Here is a 19,513-nt window from a genome sequence, read left to right on the forward strand (position 1 = left end):
CCATAGAGGTTTTTTTGCAGCAATAATGACGCAATATTACATTTTAGGGTGTGCTTTAACTTTGTGGTGATGCGGTCACTGTAATATTGCAATTATATAACTGTTGCCAAAGTGAAATAAAGAATCAAAATATATTCATGTTTAGGGGCAATTAGTTCTCAAAATAAAAAAAGGTTATTGCGACTGTTGTCTCCTGTTTCCATGGAAATACAGCCTGTTAACTGTTTAACAATCAGCCACATCAGTGGATCCCTATATGTATTACTCCAGCAAGTAGGTCAAACCTTTGTAATGATCGAGTAAGGAACATGTTTTCTAGTCCCTGTTGAGTCCGCTGGCTAATATGTGCTTATGATAGAGATCATAGGGGTTTTCCAAACTAAATAAATATCCCCGATATAAACATGCAAAATGCTTAGCTTGCTCGCTCTTGTTATGACTAAAATATATGCTGAAAAAAAAATCCATAAAGAAATCTAGCTACTACATCCGAATACTTTTCTTGTATTTTTAAGCTAGTAGCTGCCATGTCACCGGCACAGCTGGCGGAGGATGTTTAACATTTCCAAAAACTCAACCACACAGCCGAAGTCCAAATGTCATAATTAATGAATAAAATTTAGACGTTAATTTTTTTAAAATTCCCAGCATGTTATCTGACAAAGTGCTCCACAATCACAATCACTTCGCCTACATTTCCCATCATGTTTAGTGCTCAACTGAGTTTTAGTTTGCTGTTAAGTTTTCTGTTTTCTTTTCCGATGTCACTATTATCAGTGTTTATAATGTGTATGCTCAGAACATTCTGGTTTATGCTGGTTATTGTCATCTTTTTGTAATAGTTTACACTGTAAGTGTGTTGGCTGGTACTTTTTTAAATATCAGCTTTATTTCCACATTTTTGGTTTCCAGTCCTGCGACATTGTGCAATATAAATCCCTTTATACTCCTCTGAGGTGTTCCTTGTCCCTTGCCTGATAAATGTTACCATGATCGGATCATTTTAAGTGCAGTGGTTAAGAATCGGCAGAGTAATACTTTTAGGGATGTGGAAGGAGTGCTGTCTGAATTTGAGCGCATTATAAATGTCACATTGCTTGGTCGGAAATTACTTGTATAATATTTGTTTTATTGCTCTTTAGGCCTAATCTTTGGTTTAAAACATCTTGTAATTTGAGGTTTAAAGTGTTCAACGTGGTTAATTGTTATGTTATTTACTTGAAAACACATACAGCTTTAAAGTCTATATTCTTTTACAAAGTAGACAGACACACTCTCAATACACATCAGAATACAGTATAGGTAATATTACTGTGGAGTGCAAGTAAACAAATCTGGGTGCTGTTTGTAAAGCCTGTAGAGTAGAACATTGTTACACATGTAAATCTCCATCCATGTAAATTGCATTATTGCAGTGTCAAATACAAGAAAACATCATCTTTCCTCTGAATATGTGTACACACGTTAGCTGGATTCCTGCGTTTGGTGTAGAGAGTGACCAAGAAGCATGAATGATACAAGATGAAAGAAGGGCTCTCCATCTCTGTATGTTATATGGATTCTTCTCACGCATTTCCCTCTGAGACAAGGGGTTCAGTAATCTGTATCCTTTAGTGAGAGAACCCCATGGAGATGCATTAAAGAGATAAATTGGTATCATCCCCAGTGTGACAGACTCCTCATCTGTCTCTGCTCGCCTCCATTGATCACAATTTATTTTATTTGTGTTGTTTCATTATTAGGCGGAAGAAAAGCATTGCATTAATAAAGCCCTGATTATAAAGTTAAACAGAAATGCTATACTGTTACACAGGAAGCCGGGGTTAAAGCGCGAGGCTCCGGCACGCCTGCCCTTGTATCTTCTTACAGAATAAACTGAGATCACAGGCGGCACTGATCAGTCACTGCAGATCTAATTCATTTCTTAACGATTATCAGGCTCTCCTGGAATGGACACACTTCTTCTAAATAGATCAGTAAAATATTGCATTTCCCAGTATGTTCGTCATATCTGAGACAAAGCACGGGAATGAACTCGCTGGCAGAAAGACTTGATCGGGCTTGTTTTGTGCTTTTTTACAGTCAGATTCTTCTGCATTTTTTCATCAGTAGAGAAACAGATGCACACTTTAATATAAACCTGACATTAATATATGAAGCAAAGATTATAATTATTATAAGCTTTTGATCTTATGACTAAGTGATGATGAAGTAAAGTAAGATTAGCAAAAAAATGTGATGTATTTGGTGACTTTTTTTTTAAAAAAAAAACCATAGTTTGTTGTACAATTATAGTAAATCGATAATGTACTTTGATTTCTGAGTATATAAGAAGTATTTAGAACCTTACTTTAAGTAAAAGGAGCAAGTAGAAGTTATGTATTCAAAATTGTACTGAGAAAAAGTACATCAGTATTCATCGCAAATGTACTTTCAGTATTAAAATTAAAAGCAGATGGGCCCCTTTAAGACTATTATATATTTGCATTTATATGCTATGGTGTTGGTGTTTTTTTCTATAATGATTGTTCATATTTTAGAATAAAAAATATCACATGTGATATTTGTTATTTGTTGAAATTGTACTTGAGTAAATGTACTTATGTACTAGAGCTGCTCCATTAAGGCAAAAATAATAATCAATTATTTTGAATGGTATTGAAATCAAGATTATTTAACAATATTTAATACAATGACTCATTGGCTCTGAGAACATCATGCATTTATTGAACTTTAGCTCTAGTGTTTCTTTTTCACCTGGATATCTTTTAACTTTAAATACAAGTGAGCTGAAAAACAGTGAAAGCTTTGTGCTGCAGCCATGGCTGTGTAACAAGTCTTGCACATGATTGTTGTTTGTCCACATTCACATAATGAATAAAACTTAACCCAGTTACAGTATTAATAACAGCTAAACAAATTTTGAGTTGAGATCAAAAATGGTTTCCCTAACTGAGCAGAGACTCAGCAGACAGACATTTCTCTATGATCTGTTCAGGAGGGGCTGGGATTGTCACTAAAGCTGGTCCACCTTAACAGTCCACCTTAAGTGAGCCTGGTCAGTTTCCAATAGGAGTCTAATTTAGCTTGCTAACTTCGAGGCTAACTCCCTTTAATTTAATCAGCAGATGGTAAGAAAGAGGAAACTTTGCTTGGTTCTTGAGGAGTTGTAGCATGTATTCACTTACAGTCAGCCTTACTTATTCACACTGCTCTGCTGCCTATAACTCCATACTCTCTGCTGCAGTCGCCACAGCCGCGCTGTAACCGTCACCGACACACACGTGTTTGCTCCCCACACTCGTGCCCGTTGCTTCTTGCGCTCTCTCTCGCCTTGCACATTTCCTGGAACCAAAATGAGACACCAAAGTTTCAAAACAGCTGGAGAGGTGGTGAGTCGTGACTCGCTGTTTTCCACTCGTGCTGAAACTTCTGTTTGGACTTGGAAGGGTGCACTTCATTTATAAAATAAAAGACATAACAGGAGCAACATTGGTAGACTCTTCGAGTAGCATAAAACTGTTTTATTGGGATTATCTTGTTTTGAAAATTGAGGAAAGCCAAAATTGTGATCAAAAATAAAATTCGATTTATCCCCCAGCCCTAATATGTACTTAAATCTTAACATATGCAGATCATATTGTAATGATAGTTTAAAGGGACAGTTCTCCCTAAAATCAAACATACATATTTTCCCTTTTACCCGTAGTGCTACTTACCATTCTACATTGTTTTGGTGTGAGTTGTGGAGTTTTGGAGATATCTGCCATAGAGATGTCTGCCTTCTCTCCAATGTAATGGACTAGATGGCACTTGGCTTATGGTGCTCCAATCACCAAAATGTTAGGAACTATTCATAAAGGAATTTTTTTTCTCTTTGTCAAAGCTGTAACAAGCCTCTCTCCCATGAGAAGATGCACATTTCCTTCTGCGTGGTGATACAGTTGGTAGAAAGAAAATAGTTCCTACATGAAACTGCTCTGTGGATTGTCCGAGTAACCGGGTCATGGTTTCCGAAAGAGACGTTGCTGAAAGAGACTCTGCAACTCGCACTAAAAATATCTAGACTGATAATCAGCACTACGGGTAAGAGGAAACAAAATGTATTCTTAATCTTGGGGTGAACTACTCCTTTAAGAAAACTTGCATGACTCCAGACTGTGTGCATATTCAGAGAAATCCATGTTCCCACAGAAGTGATTATAAAGTTTCCTTGCAGCTGTTTTAGCATTAACAGAAACAATGTCAAGTGTTCACAGTTTAAAGAGCATTCAATAAAAACAGAGTAACTACTGTGTCGACCCTGATGTTTCAGGTGAGCGTGAGCTCTAACCATTTCACTACGGAGCACAATATTTTACTTTCCAAACCACTCTAATCCAGCTGTCGTGGTAAAGTGAGTGTTGATTCACTGCTCTTACTGGAGAACTGTAAAGCAAAGCAGTCATTCAAACACAATATGTCATAACATTTTTCTCTACAGACTCAAAAAATGAGTGCCAAAATTCCCTGTGTGAAAGCCAAGTGTCTCTAAAAATGCACTGCGCTGGTGACGTGAACAGATTGATGTATATTTTGAACAATAACAAGGAATGCATTTATTAGCAATCTTGCAAAATGACTGCCGTTAAAGTGATTGCAATAAAGGGTGGAGCCTCGGATGTTAATTCCTGGCTCAGGTCGCAGCGAGGAGGCAGCCAGTAACAACACTGTGGTAAAAGGCTGCATGCCCCAACTTTATGTCATGAGGTGATGTGGTAATGTGCTGACAGCACAATATTTCAACACCATTTTGGAGGGACCTGACTTAATATTTTTCCTTATGAGCCCATACGATTCACCATAAACACACTCAGACACGCAGCAGCTGGAGCTGGATTTGCTCTTATTTCTGTGCAGTTTGAGTGCTGGTCAGGGATCCTTGGTGGAAGAAGTGTTTAGGTCCTTAGTTAAAGTATAAGTACTAATACCACACTCTGAAAATACTTTACTGCAAGTAAAAGCCATTCAAACAAAAGCTTACTTAAGTAAAAGTATTTAGGTATTGTCAATAAAATGAAAGAATGCAAAGAAAAAGTACTCATTGTGCAGTAAAATGTTTCCTCATAGCCATTTTTTTTTTATGTAGACGTGCTCATTTTAATGTCTTTACACACTGTAATGCATCATTTATATAAGATCATCATATGTTTGTTTTCCTGAGAGAACCACATATGTCTAAACAGTCAGCTTTTCAGCTTTGTGATGATGCATTTCCAACTAATCAAAGAGGATGTTTAAATTAAGAAAACATTCAGTTTGATCTGATACGTAATTTAAGCTGTCAGTTAAGTGTAGTGCAGTAAGAATGGTTTGTTGATGCCTTTTTGGAGCCTCGAGCTCGATATTTCAACTGTCACCATCTTGATTTATTTATTTATTTATTTATTTATTTTGGTGGGTCAGAAGGGACCAGAGGTGACTATATTTGGAGGGCAGGGTGTAACTGAGGAGGAGTGAGGGGTGAATCTGACTCAAACACTCTGGAGACCGCAGACAGCCTGTTGCTCAGAGTGGTCACGTCAGTAATAATGCGTAACTTTAAGCCTTACTAAAATGTTCATGGGTGAGTTATATAAAGATTCACCCTCTGTACAGTTGTCACGACTATTGAAATTAGCTGCTGAGACCAAAACCGTTTCTTGTATCAGGCTGTAAACATGTCTATTTCTGCTGTAAAGTTATGCATTTTAACATGCGAGTGAATGGGGATTAACTGTTTTGGAGCCAGGCTCAAGTGGCCATTCAAGGAACTGCAGCTTATGTGACTTTTTAGTTGGCTTCTTCTTTCAGTCCTGGAGGTTGCTGCCTGAAAGGTTTGCCAAACAAGTCCAGTGCAATCAGTGGTTTAAATAAATGCACAGCGCAAATAACAGCAGCATAGCATTGATAGTGAGGAAGCAGCGCGAGAAAGAGAGGAGAGAAAGTTGTCTGACATGTAATGAGAGTCTCCAGCTGGAATCCAACCAGGAACACAGCGGTCATGGCATGTGCCTGAGCCACGTGACTACACTGATCAGCATTCACAAAGTTGGATTTATTGAGCTAAAATAATAAAAAAAAAAAGATTTAACAACGATCATGTTTCACGCAGGTGGTATTCACTGGCCTCTTCACTCTCTGAGCAACACAGAAAACATTACTGGTTTAGCAGCTCTAGTTTCTCAGTTACTCTTGTTAATGATCATATGGAAAATGTTCAGGATGAAAAGACATTCATGCACAGGCGTTATTGCTCGCTATAAAAATAACCCAGATTGGAAATAATTTCTATTCCTTTTAACTGCACATCAGAAGACTTCCTATAAGCTCTTTTCCACATTCTCAAATCTCCAGAAACAAGCCAATAAGAGTTATTTGAACCAAATAAAAATAAGTTGTGAAACATGAAATAATGGTAACATGCCCTGTGAGATTTAGTTGTGAATGTGTGGCAGCCTCAATGTGACAAAACTAGAATGGGGCGCTCCGGACGCCCACATGTCATGTGCTACACACCCTCGTACAGCAGGAGCTCCTGTTAAGGTTATTTTTACTCCGGCACCTGGAGGTGTTTCAGACTTGCTCTGGCCTGCACTTTTTTTTTTTCCCTCAGCACAATCAGGTGTGAGAGCAAGTGATCTTCATTCACTGCAATTAAGATTCTGCCTTCATCTTCTCCTGGTACACAATTACTGCTCTGCTGCTGTTTGCTCTAATTGCTCTTTCTGCGGGGATTGGTGGGAAGCCAGTGATTGTGATGGGTAGGGGATTATCTCCTTTCCTTTACTCTGCCCCCTTAAAAAAATCATTTGTAAACTCCCCGGTGTAATTACTGAGCCTCATGATTAATTGTCTATTGAAATTAGCGCGGGCCGAGCTTTCATTTTTACTGCAACGAATATTAATTAATGTTAACTCTCCCCTTTTCTTTTTTTTTCACCCTTTTCCAAAGCACATCTTTTGAATATTCATTGTGGTCTTGAAAAATGGGCACAAGCCATCGCCTTGAGTCCGAGTACTGACACTTGGCTATCACAGAAAAATATATATCTGGAATTAAAAGATGCGTTTTAGGCCATAAATAATATTTACAGGAGGTCGACAGGTGAAGAAAGCAAGCTCTTATTTAAATCACGTCTCATCTGTTAGTCGAGAGGTGTCAGGGAATATGCAAAGCAGCGCCTCAGCCTTTGTTTTCCTTTTGGAGAGGGAAGAATAGTCACATTTAATTCAGTTTGTATTTATTTAACCCTTGTGGGCAATGACAAGTTGAATAAGTGCCATGTAATCACATTCAGCATATTGTCATGCCATAATGTATAGAACACAATGTCACCTTGAATAAAGCTTGCAGCAAAGGAATACATTTGGGTAATAATATGGAAATGTACACTAAGGTCTTAACATTAGAATATCTCCATATTCTATCAAGTAGAAAATGCTCTCATTGGCCTGCTGGACCCCAAGCTGGAGCTCAACATCTGCAAACTCCCAGATCACACTAGTGTCCAGTGTGTGACACCAATTGGCACACCCATTTTAAACATTACCACTTGATTAAATGGGCATTATTAGTGCTATCAGCCTATACATGTAAGTTAACAGGGTCCTGCTACACAGAGTACATTTACATGCACGAAATAATCCGTTTTGTTGCCCTTACTCCGAAAAATATTCCTATTAAGCTGTTTAGATGTCTAATGAAAAGGAGTATTCCACTAACACATCTGTTAACAAACGGCCATGCATACTCCGATAATGTGCTTTTATCATCGAACCCACCCTAGAATATGTGCATTAACCCCCCAAATAAAACCATGAAATTTAAAGGCATTTACATCATAAATTGATGCATGCAGTACACAAATTGATCAATGAAAATTCACCACAAAGCAGAAAACATGGTGTCAGATGCTCAAAATCTTTCAGTGGAGGACCCTCAAAACCCCCATTTCATATTTGTCTTCGACAAAGTTGAAACTTGCGTAAACCTCAAACTGCATTTAGATCTCTGCAGCCATATTAACCAAACATAAAAAAATAATCATTCACTGATATTCATTGTTTTTGACATGATCGTGATCATACATCCTCATGCATATATCTTCTGTCCTGGCATATTTGCACTCAGGGTCATGGGATTTAAACTATTATTATTGTGTTTTAATGACAAAGCAAAGACTCAAAATTGTTTTATTACTCCCAAGGCAGCTAAATCTGACGCAAAATACCTTTGTCAACCTTACAATAACACACTTTTATTGCACATTAATGTAATCTTCATATTAAAAAATGCCGAACCCCATAACATAACCTGTCAAATATAAAAATCAGATTTCTATTATCTCTCCTAAATGCAATTTTACTGTCATTTGTCAAAGTTATTGGTCATTTATCCTGGCAGAACAATGTCTCAGTACAGTGAGATGTATAACAGTTGGTGACTCACAAAGACATAAAGAAGGGAGCTCAAAGTGATGGCCATAAATACTTAATTGTTTATGATCACAGAAAATAAATTGTAGGCTTTTCAGCTGTAAATCAAATGTGAATTGTCAAACAATAAGGTGAGCAGTAATGTTTGTACTGCTTCAAGCCAAGCCCATGATCATCAAGACAACTTTTATGTGCCGCATTTAAAGTTACGCACATCATTTAAAATTATGCACACACATTTAGTTCACAAGATAAATGCAGAAAACACTTTTACTCAATTGGTGGTTTTGTAGTTTAGGATTTACACAAAAGATCAGTTGTAATAATTTACACAAGTTTGCTGTGATGACTTTAAAGCATTTTGTGTTTTCTCTTTTGTGTGCTTAGTCAGGAAGAAGTTGAATGAATGACCGCTCAGTCCAGAAACACAGTTACAGCAGATACAGTTAGAGGGATGCTTGTGTTTGCTGCTGTTTTGGTATAGATGAACTCTCCCCAGAGGCTCCGTGGCCCCTGATTCAATCAGTGTGTCTCCACGTCCACTGTTTCCTGGCACTGATATATTACAGGGTGCAAGTGGTGGTGTGCTCCGTCACTGCGTGGATCAAGTTATGTCACAGCCATTTCACAGCTGCTGCGATTTTATTCCGTGGCCGTTCAGAGACGCTGAAGGGTGAAGACATTAGTTTGATCTGCGGGGTATGATCCCTTTATCTGAATGTGGATTGAGTAAGGCGAGATGAAGGTCGACTGGAATTCGTAGTGCGCGCACAGAGACAAAGAGGGCAGAGGGAGTGCAACTGGAGAGAGAGAGTGAATGGAGGCAAAGACAAAAGAGTTAATGTTATATTTTACAATACTCATAAACATTAATTAAATCAGACAAATTAAAGTATAGAGTGGGAGTTTTTCTGTTTGTTTCTTATTGTCAACCCAGTCTATTTATGGTACAGCAACTCAGGCAACATTATGCTGGTAACAAACGTGCTCATTTTGACTCAAAGCATGATGTTTTTTTCTTAAAGAAGTATTTCACAGATAGAAAGAAGACCCTCACATAAAACTAGGCCATCTCTGCAGTATGAAAACGCAAATACTTTTAAAATTGGTGCTACATGACAAGAGAGAAACAGAGACTGCTTTTGTTTAAGAGGTAGAAAAACTACAATTACCAGAATTCTTTGCGCCTGAGTAAAACAATGGTAGCGGGCGATCTCGTGCTAGAGTTAAACACTAAGCTAAATCATGTTTCTAAAAACATTTGACCCCAAAGATATTTAACTTAGTTATGCAATCTTGGTTTATATTTAATCAGCGCCGCCTAGTTTAGCCTATTTTATCTCTGTTTTTTCAGCCTCCATTTGTACTGTGTAGGAAGCAGTATGGTGCCCTCTTCCTGTTCACAAATGATCGCCATTACGGCGAAACGGGGCATTAAAATGCATTTCTGAAAACATTTTAGGCTAGAAATAGGCAGTTCAGTAACATAATCTTGATTTATATTTGATCAGCGCTGCCTAGTTGTAAGTTAGCGGAAGTACAGCCTGAGTTTTGCCGTGGGGGAAAGGAACGATTTTTAGGCCCTGGTTAGATGGAGTTAAGTTTACTACAGTTCATTTGCATTACTACCCACACAGTTTTGAAACAAAGCTGGTTGAAAATCAACAAAACATCCCCTTAAAAAGCAAAAGTAGCCAAACACAGAGACCGAGTGTGTGCCATTATAGCCTATATCTTCAGTGGCTAGCAAGTGACACTTTCACGAAGAACAGAAGGAAAAGAAAATTTGACACAACTACATGAAGGTCGGAGGAGCACGGCCGTGCAGTTGTCGGACACTTTTATGAACAGGTCGATGCAACGCTATGATCGGTCGGTCTGCGTTAGAGGAGCGCGACTTAGCCAAGGGTCAATTCACATAAATATTGACAAGAAGAAGAAGGAAATCCTTTCTAGGAGTTATTGTTTTACAGACATTTTTGCTCAATCTAGACTAGTGGACAAATCAAGTGTTTGGGATGAACTGATAAATTAAATGGTCCATCAGTGCTTTAACTGGATTGATCAATTTTTGTATCTTTGATGAGTGATTGATGAACAGACACAGATGAGTAAGTTGAGTAAGCGATGTATTTGAATGAAGAATTATTCTGACAGCTGCCTAAAGAAATGAATGATGCCACTGGATGGTACCTACGACTGCTGACATGATTTCTATAAAAAAAAAGGGAAAAAGATGGTGTGCTTGTTTAACTGAATCTGTTCAGTTTAAATCCTTGTGACATTATTTTAGCATCTGCAGGGAAGCCAAAATAATAAAGACTTACCACACAGTCTGAAAAAGTGATTTGTGAATCTGTTCTCTGAGAGACACAGCATGTTGATGTATTAAATAATGGCACACACCCGGTCTCTGTGTTTGAATTTGAGTGATAAATGCTTAAATTAGCTGTAGAATTTCTGTTTTATTGTCCAACTGGACACTACATGCTACGTGCAGTAAAGCATCTCTTTGAAAATACGATAAGTTATTAAACTGCTCTCTAATATGCTAATTTGTTAAATTAAACTGTCTTTGGCTCAGCAGGAATAATAAAGCAAACTGATTTAAAAGAAGTCCTCTCATTTTGCGATACTAGAGCTGATAGAGACTGTACATCTGTCATGTTTCTGTACCTGCGTCTTCTGGCGGGGAACAAGGACAAGTGACTAATTCTCCTCACAAGTGTTCGAGCTCACCCCTCCCAAAAAGAAAGCAGGCTCCATCCCATCCCCTGCACCGCTGTGACCCCGATCCTCTCCGGAGTTGCACCGCTCCAAAGTAGCCTGTGTTGCCATAGTTACCTCCTCCCGGCTACTTTGTAAGGTCACCAGCTCTGGCGAGCTCTTCCCTCAGAGAACAGGCATAACTAATGTCCTGCAGGTTCAGGCTTGATGTAAATAGTCTCAGCTGACAGCCTACTGTACAAATACTCAATTACGTTTGCTTAAAGGAAATGATTTGTTGTAACAGCGAGCACTCAACTTGTGTGACATCAGCGTTGCCTGGGCAACGGCGGCTGATTGCACAGGCTGGAATTAGGTATTGATCAGAGGAGGGGGCCTGGCGCCAGTGAGGGACTGGAAGCGATCCGCCACTACGATTTACAGAGGATGGGGGTGGGGGTGAACCTGCACACTTCGCCCCAGCTCAGAGAGCTGAAAACCCCTCAGGAACCAATTTACACACCGCTACAGTGCAATATCTGCAGCAGTCAATAATGGAAATCTGATGCCCCCTCTGCCATCAATGTGACCGCTCCTCTCCCTCTCGTTAGAGCACCTTGAAAGTTCTAGGCCAATCCATAGACACAATGGATTTCCAATGGCGTAGGGATATTTTGACTTTGGTATTCTCCGTGTAATTACAACTCTAAGTAAGGTTGCAGCTTTAAACTGGATCTGTCCTTTGTAGTCCTTTTTAAAAATAATTCCCTCTGTAATTTAATCATGGTCTCATCACGTCCTTACTTCTCTTACGTTATTTCAAACTGTCGACTCTTTCCGCCCATTTGCTAGTCAGTGGGCAGTGCTGATGGCTTAGCTCCTGCTGACACACGTGATTTAAAATGCCACTCAAATCGCATCTTCACTGAATGAATTAGGAGCCTTCAGTGTGTGTGTCAGTGTGGGTCTTACATCACTGCATGCTCTTCCTTTGTGCATATGTCTGTAGAGTCTGTATAAATAATGGACGTTGCTATTGGGACATCACCCATTGGTTTATGGGCTCCCGTTTTGAAGCCTCAAGCTCGGCATTTCGACCATATTTTGGCGAGAGGATAGCGCTGTGAAGGAGCCTTCCTAAATTATGCATAACTTTAAGTCTTATTAAATTGTTAACAGGTGAGTTTTTTAACAAAAATTCACCCCCAATACAGTTGTCATGAATGTTGAAATTAGCTATAAAGACCAAAACTATCTTTGTACCAGAGTGTAAAAATGTTTATTTCTGCTGTCAAGTTTGGGTATTTTTACATGGTGGTTTGTGGTAATTAACTCATTTCTGGACCCGGCCTCATGTGGGCACTTGGGGTACTACAGTTTTTGGCGTTTCTGCGTTGACTTCATCTTTCAGCCACAGAGGTTGCGGCTTGCTTTATGTCCACACTTACACTTGGTGGTTCAGAGAGAGGATTAGCTCCAGCTTTCAGAGGCTGCTTTGGAAATAATGACAAATCCTAGATGTTAAGTAATTTGAGAGCATTAAAAAAAAAAAAAAAAAGCTGACGTGTACATATTAAACAATTTCTGAGCATGTTTTTGACACATGAGCATCACAATTATTTATTGAATCTTTTTAAGCTTCTTAAGCTAGTCTTTAGTATTACTTGTTTAGATTTGTATCATTTTAATTTTTTAAAAGATATTTAAGTTAAAATATTTGTATGTACAATCAGGATAAGCATATAAAGCTGTCATTAATTTCAGTGTTTGGTGGGGTCCTTTTACAATTCCTGAGGGATTTATTTTTTCATCCCACCCGAGCATTGCCTTGTGTTACTGTATTTTATTTTATCGTATGCACAAATAAAAACTAAAGAAGTAGTAAATCAAATAAATATTTGATTTAACAGCATAAATTTAGTGAAGAATCCTTCACAATCCTTATTAAAAATGTTGACAATATATTAGATGGACAAGTGGAGGTTCAGTGGTTAGCGCTGGGTTTAAATTCTAACCACAGTCATTTCTGCTGTATATGTGAAGTTGGTTTGTTCTTCTCATGTTCATGTAGGTTTTTCTGTGGTTTCCTCTCAGAGAAAAGGATGCATGTTCAGTTTCAAGAGGCATGACCCTCACCTCAAACAGACAAGCACCACTTTGTTACTGCTCAACAGATGATGTGTGAAACTAGAACTTTTGTAGAAGACATCAAACATGAAACTTCCTTCCCAAAGGGCAGATATTTGAACAACCAAAATCAGTCACACACAAGATACATCCCCTACACAGTATTGAGTACCTGCTTGTGGTTTAACAAAATGTTTGTTTTCGCTGAACTGAGGCTGAAACCAGCTGTTGAACCCTGAATGTTGAAGCCTGTTTCTGCAGCAGATGCTTCATGCAAACAGTGTCTGAATTGTTGCTGCTTAGACGTGCAGTCATTGAGAGGCAAGCCACCGCTGCCTTAATGGAGCCAATCACATTCTTGACAAGAAAAACTCCCTCTCCTGGCAGGGCTCCGCAGTGCAATCCAGAGTGTGAAGTAACACCCTGTGACATCTGAGGATGTTTAACCCTGAAGGGCTCATTGTAGCCAAATTTTCTCCATCTTCACAGGGAGGCGTCTGCGCTACAAAAGATAGAGCTGTCTCTTTTACATTACGCAGACCTGGGAGATGTCAGCCGCTTGTCTCATCACAGGAATCGATTATAGAATACATTTGCCATAATGTGATATATGCATATTAAGGCAAAGCCTCAAAGGCAACAGAGACTGCCTCTTTAATGGAATCCAGCTATCATCGAGAGTAAATTCCAAGACCTTGATGTAATGGAAAAAACTGCCTGTCTGATTTTCCCAAAGCTCTCGTGTGGAATCTGAAAGGCTGCTCGCTGCTGTTGAACTGGGCTGCGGTCACAGGGGTGTTATGGGTAGTCAGCCTCGACATCTAGGGGGAAGGGGTGGAGGGGGTGATGTCACCAAATACACACATTTGCTGCAAAGTTATGGCACCATCATCAGAGAAGCAATGACAGCTTCATAAAGTTTGATTTAATCAGACAGGAGAAATTGAACCATTATATGACATAATCTACAACTCCATGATGATATATCTCAAATGTGATGTGCGGCGGTGCTGATGAGAATTCATCCCTTTGCGTGCAATCCCTGAAAATCTAATCAAGAAAGCAGCTTGAAACGAAAAATCTTTACAACATAACCACCTGCCTGCCTGTGTGTGTGTGTGTGTGTGTGTGTGTTCATGTGAGTCTGCCTACCAAACATATCTATTAATTTTCTTCTGTATGTGTAGTATTATTACACATTGGCTAGTGCTGCAAGTTTAATATGTTGCACATCTTTTTTTTGTTTCACTCCTTATAGCAGGTTCAATGTCATCTCTTTGTTGTCTCAAAATGCAATCAATGAAGGTCTTCCTACCCCATCCACTGAAAGTCAAAGCCAACCTATCTGGGGCCACTCTGAGCTGTTCTGTCAAATCTAAGAATCAAGCCCATATTTCTTGGAGTCATGTTGTGCTAGTCCTCACTCCAGTTTGTGTGTGCCCTCGCACCTAATATACAAAAGATCTATTGAAATATGCATGAGGCCCATGATGCCTGCACTAAAAATACACTCAAATAGGGAATACATTGACAGCTCTGTTATTGAGCTCTCCTTGAGCTTCCTCTGTCACAGCAGCCACAGATCGCTCTCAAGACTCATGTATTATCAAAAGCACGCAACGCCGCTCCCTCTCTTTCTCTCTCTGACACAATCTATCTCCTCCTCTCACTACGGCGCTCTCTCTCTCTCTCTCTTTCTTCTATCATCCTCTTTCTCTTTGCCAGGTAGTCACATGCAAATTCACACTAAAAAACAGTCTTTTTTTTCAAATTCCCCTCAAAAATTCCTTTTCCCCCAAAAATTGTAGAAAAGCCAAATTGCACCAGCTGTTCTTAGGCTAAAACTTCTAATTTAAAATGTTTATCAAAGTAATGTCATGTAGGAATTGCCACTGTTTGCAAGCACAACATTCAAACTTGGCCCCCTCCTTCCTACATCTCTTTGCACACTTCAAGCTACTGTTGTAGGAAAGTTACTGTTGTTAAAGTGAAAAAAGCCGCTATTCTAGTAAGCTGACAAAGATAACTGTTAAGATCCAGTGCTCACCAGAAAAGCTGAAAGTGAAAGCTGAGCTCATACCCTTTTCCCGCCAAAATCTGCATGTGTGCACTGGTTTTTCAGACATGGGTAAACCCGCTAAAAATAGGCTAGATTGCTTTCCCATGGCCTGTAGAGCAGAGCTGTGTACACTGCTCCACAGCAGATGAGTTTGCCTTCTTTTGGTGTGTCCGTGCGACATCACGGACAGGCCGGAGAAACAGGTAAGGGGCAGAAAGCAGCATGGACAGCGGTCTGTGAAAACTTTAGAATGGTTACTTCTCTTCATTTATTTCATCCTTTTTCAGTCTCTCAAACTCTGTGCAGATTATTTTCGATTGAGATTGTAGTGCTGCTTAGGAGGAGACTGACAGTAATTAATGGCGCTACATCCTTTCATCTCGCCAGTTGAGTTGAAATTTCTGTGTTGACTTAGATATTGTGTTCCCATCAATGCTGATCGATTCCAGAGGCGATACTGCAGAGGTATTTGAACTTGGTGTAAATGCCAATTGTACACATTCCCACTGGATTATAAAGCCAGATGTTAGCAGGTGTTTGTGCAGTGGGAATGAGGCACCAGAGTCACTGTTTTTGGAACAAGCTTTGTCAGCTCGGTGTTTCTCTTCATGATATTTGAATTTTTTCTGTGCTGTCTCTGTGATATTCGTGGCTTCCTCTTGGATGAGTGCTGCCACGACCTGGTTGCTGCCTTTTCCATAAAATCCCTGCGTGCACCTGAGTACTGTTTTTGGCTGAGGGCTTCACACCACTGGCTAAAGGTTGTAGCTGATAAATGTCCCAAACACAGAAAATAAGACAATATAGGTAGAGGACAGATTCTTTGCAGACATATATACACTCCTAATGATGATTGAGAAAAAATACTTTTGTATGAGTCTATACTTTTTTTTTTTTATAAATCCTGTGTAGGATACCTTTTAAAACAAAGTTTGTGCATTAATGCAGGTTGCACCACAAAAAGTAGTTTGTATGTGGAGATACTAAATATTTACACATTCTAACTGACAGTTGTTACTGTTGAATCTCTAACATTGCCTGCAGCTTGCTAGTACATGACACTACATTTTACAAACTTAATACAGGATATTTAAAAAGACTTGTGAAATATTTTGCCACAAACATTGAGCTTAAATGACCACATACGTGTACGTTAGCAGTCTTTATTTCCATCTCACTCTAAAATGCTTAAATGCCACAAATACACATACGCACTTTTGCATGTAATCACACAATTTACAAAAGATTGTCTGGTTTATTATGGTGTTTCTCTTAATTTTAAAGTCATCATATGGCTTGTGATACTACAGAACATCCCTTTTTAAACTGTTATTTGCTATCGAAATGATGGCACTGATTTTGTTTTCTTGCAACTTATTTTTACATTATTGAAGTAACATAGCCAAGATATTTTTTAAGTTTCAGTGGTCCAACTTGATTTAGTTAATCATTACTTTAGGCGTTACACAGAACATATGAAAGGACTGTACACACAAACTTGGATTTAGCTTGTGCAACCGAATCCTGCAGGGTAACCGACTCTCTGAAACACACCCTGAGGCCCCATGTGTATAAATGCAAGGAGCAGTTAAAACCAACCACCTTCAAACCAATTTCAACAATTATTCCTATAATACAGTCAAGGCCTCTTTTTACTACCATAGATGATCTAGAGGGCAGAGTTTTATGCCACATTAGCCGCTGCTCTACCATAAAGAACGATGAAGGGTTAGAAATTGGCCACCAACATACATGTACAGACCCTTTTTATTTGACATAATATGACATAAAAGCGGAGCTCGCATCCTGCAAAGCCCCTTGTATTATTGGTTCTGTTAAAACATTTTTTCAATATAATCGTCGTAAACTGTGCTGTTGTCCTGTCCACTTTGACAAAAGTGGTAGTGCTTTACAGTTCGGACTTGGGGGCCAAATTGGTAGGCATCAGTACCAGCTACACCTCGGTAATTGGGCAGATTTTAGAGAGGTGCTATGAAATACACCCCTGCAACTTTAATAAGTTCCAGAGTCCTGGGCTCCAGGTTGCTGCTCCCAAGGTGCTGGTCTGAGTTAGCTAACATTTATCACATAAACATCTAACGCCGCTCCTGCTAAAGCAGACAAATGCCTTCCTGCTCTGCAATCCCTTCCGTAGCCATCAGAATCAGGGCAACAAATCCAGCTTTAATAGTTATCTATGGAGTCTCTCGCATGCAATGAACACCCACATTTATTTCTCTGCTTTCTCCCGATGAGGGTAAGTGGATCAATTAGTGAAGACTACAAGTTCAGCATCTTTACACATAGTATCAATTGTTAAGTTGAGCAACAGCAGGTCCCCAGATTATCTCAGATCTGTACCTCCCCTCACTCCCATCCCTCCTTCTCTCCCTCCTCCAGATCCAAAGCTAGCCTCATTACAAATGATCCTCTGATACACACAACCTTGGCACACACCTTCGCGCTAATGGCCCACAGATTGATTTTTAATTAGTAACACTTTTGGACGGTGGCCAACTCAAATGGACTTTTATGAAAAACTAATCACCTTTTAGCTTTAAGTGTTAAAAGGTATAAGTGGACTATTTGAAGCTTTAGCGGTGTTTGGATTTTCACAATAAGGGAAACTACTAAGACCCTAATTATTCATCAGTTTACATTTGTATGATTTAGTGTGATATCTTTAAGGATAAAACTACATTTATCACCACACGGAGAACAAAAATGACCCTGAGTTCTTAAAGTTCTGTGCTGAGAGGACGACGGTGGAGGGGATGAAAAGTGGGTCAGGTCAGATTAGCGTCTCAGGGTTGCTGAAAATTTTGGGCCAATGAAATGTCAGTCCACATTAAACAAGCAGGTCAGATGAGACCAAAGCTGTGTACCCAGTGAGTTCATCTGGCAGGAGTTCATTATCAAAGTGTACCCAGCTTTGATAAACTGGGCCAATATTTATGATGGCGAAAAAGAGACACGAACAACATCTGCAACATTTTAGGCCCAGATGTGCACTCTGTGGTTTGCTGGGTCAAGCCTGCTGCAGAGGAGTACACATGCTATCATTCATGATAGGAGAGGATTTGGAATATTTTTAGGCATCAGTATATTTATTTTCACACATTATTACTCAGAGTGTTACATATTATTCTGCTGTTAAACTACTGCAAATTTCACTGCGTCTTTTTTGCTGTGATTTTACAGGCACCTTTTGCATCCTGAGTGCCCTATTTTAGGAAAGGGAATTATCAGTGGACAGTTTAGTCCTTTCATGCATGGAGTTCACTATAGTGTACAGATATTTGGAAGCCATTTTGGACTATTTAAGTTGTAGTGACATGTCCCAGTCACCAGGTGGTGGACACCCAAACAATTGTCTCCAATTCCAGTGGTTATTGTCTTCATGTCTCTTTGTCTTTTTAAGATATTGCATTGTGAATTCAAAATGGTAGAGGGAAGACGAAATGGCACCAAGTTCCTCGGGAGTGTTAAATCCTTTTATTCTCAGAAAAAAGGACAGCTCAAAAAATATTTTTGTTCAACTAAATAAGATGAATCAAAAAAAATGTATGTTTAAGGAAAACATTATTAAAATCTGGTAGAAAATATTTCTGGGACTCTCAGTGGATGTATGCCCCAAAGGGTTTACTGTAACTGTCCACCACAATGGACACCATACATGAAAGGTATAAAAAAAAGAACTCAGTGTAGGTCTAAAAAAATATGTTTGTCGTAAGTAAATTTCTTATTCTTCTGAGTATTATTATCATGGGCTCTTAGTAAACATTTTAAACATATGTTTTTGGGAGTGACTGGTTGAGCAGTTACAGTGTGTGTCATATGTCTACAATGTCCCTGGTGTGATGGGACTTTACCCTCCGTCCTCTCTTTCCTCCCATTCCTCTTCTGTCAAATAAAGGCAAAATAGCCAAAAAACAAACGTGTTTTTTATGACTAATATTGAGTTCCACTGAATATCTTTTTGTACCATCGATGCATGGTGTCAATGTAAATGGACAGTTATGTAGCTCTTTTTGAATAACATATATCGAGGGAGTAAATTATGGGCATGACTTTATACTTGTTTAGAAGTAAAAACTAACATAAAAAGTATATATGATACTTTGTAATCCATGCATGAAAGGGCTAGATATACAGTACTGTTGC

The sequence above is a fragment of the Plectropomus leopardus genome, chromosome 10, assembly GCF_026936395.1.
Source record: "Plectropomus leopardus strain MGB_pleo_1.0 chromosome 10, ASM2693639v1, whole genome shotgun sequence".
Taxonomy (NCBI): Eukaryota; Metazoa; Chordata; class Actinopteri; order Perciformes; family Serranidae; genus Plectropomus; species Plectropomus leopardus.